The following is a 2066-nucleotide window of genomic DNA, read 5'->3' as shown; positions in this document are numbered from 1 at the left end:
TCAAAGGAGGTAAAGTAACTTTTGGTGATGGAGGTCATGGAGACATACAAGGTAAAGGAAAAACTAGTGATGTAGAGCTACCTCAGCTGATGAATGTCTATCTTGTTCGTGGATTAAAGGCTAATCTTATTAGTGTTAGTCAGTTGTGTGACGAAGGTCTAGAAGTTACTTTCACTAAAGAAGATTGCAAAGCGTTTGATGAAACCGGTGACATTGTTCTAGGAGGTAAGAGAACAGGAAACAATTGTTACATGTGGGAAAATCGTACAACCAACTGTTTCTCTGCACGAGACAACCTTAAGCTATGACATCAACGTCTAGGTCACATGAATACAAGAAATCTGACTACTTTGGTTGACAAAGAAATTATCCGAGGAGTTCCTAAGCTTAAAAATGAAGATAAGATGATATGTGGACCATGTAATCAAGGGAAACAAGTCAAAGTGCAGCACAAGAAAGTTCCAGATGTTCAGACTAAGTCAGCACTTGATTTGATACATATGGATTTAATGGGGCCAATGCCAATTGAAAGCATAGCTGGGAAGAAGTATGTGTTTGTATTGGTAGATGACTTTTCTAGATATACATGGGTGAGATTCATTCGAGAGAAGTCAGACACAACAGATAGTTTCAGAATATGGGCTCTTCAGCTTATCAATGAGAGAGGAGGTATTAAAAGAATAAGAAGTGATCATGGTGGAGAATTTCAAAATGAGTCCATAAAAGATTTTTGTGAAAAGCATGGAATTGCTCATCAGTTTTCAGCTCCAAGAACACCTCAACAAAATGGGGTTGTAGAAAGGAAGAATAGAACTCTTCAAGAGATGGCTAGAGCAATGATGCATGGAAATCAGGTTCCACAGAGGTTTTGGGCAGAAGCAATAAACATATCATGCTATATCATCAATAGGGTCTATGTGAGAAGAGATTCAATGAAGACTCCATATGAGTTATGGAAAGGAAAGACTCCGAATCTGAGTTACTTTCACGTGTTTGGATGCAGATGCTATATACTGAATGACAAAGACTACCTTGGAAAATTTGATTCCAAAAGTGATGAAGGCATGTTTCTGGGTTACTCAGAGACTAGTACAACATTCAGAATCTACAACAAAAGAACGTGTGCTTGATGATCATTATGTGTCAAAGGTCAGTGAAGAACTTGAAGAAAGTGACACAGAACCGGATGAGATAACCAATACAGAGGATAAAGAAGAATTGGATAGTTCATTGGTAGAACAAGAAGATAGTCATAAAGAAGCTCAGAAAATTCAGGTACACAAAAATCATTCATCATCAGACATCATTGGAGATCTCCAAGATCCGATAAAAACCAGAGGTGTGAAGCTTGATTTCAAGAAGATGACAAGTAATTTTGCAGAATGGGAAACTTTGCAGTTTCAATGCTTTGTTTCATCTGTTGAACCAAAGAATCATGTTGAAGCACTTGAAGATAACTTCTGGATCATTGCTATGCAGGAAGAGCTAGAACAGTTCGAAAGAAATGAAGTTTGGGAATTGGTTAAACGACCTGCGGATACGAATATTATAGGAACCAAATGGATTTTTAAGAACAAGAGTGATGAAAAAGGAGTAGTTGTCAGAAATAAAGCAAGACTGGTGGCACAAGGGTATAATCAAATCGAAGGTGTTGACTTTGAAGAAACGTTTGCTCCAGTAGCAAGACTTGAATCAATCAGACTTTTCTTGGGGATGACTTGTATTCTTAACTTCACGGTTCATCAAATGGATGTTAAAAGTGCTTTTCTAAATGGTATTCTACAAGAAGAAGTGTATGTTGAGCAACCTAAAGGATTTGAAGATATGATGAAGCCTGAGTATGTTTTCAAGTTAAAGAAGGCTCTATATGGACTCAAACAAGCGCCTAGAGCATGGTATGAAAGGCTGACTAACTTTCTGCTTAAGAAAGGTTACAACAGAGGAAGTGTTGATAAAACCTTGTTTATTCTTGAAGAAAACAAAGAGATCATGATGGTGCAGATTTATGTTGATGATATTATTTTCGGAAGCACTTCTCAGAAATTGGTGGGATCGGTTTATAGAGA

The sequence above is a fragment of the Arabidopsis lyrata genome (genome assembly GCF_000004255.2).
Source record: "Arabidopsis lyrata subsp. lyrata unplaced genomic scaffold ARALYscaffold_400, whole genome shotgun sequence".
Lineage (NCBI taxonomy): Eukaryota > Viridiplantae > Streptophyta > Magnoliopsida > Brassicales > Brassicaceae > Arabidopsis > Arabidopsis lyrata.
Note: the sequence above shows the minus strand (reverse complement) of the source record.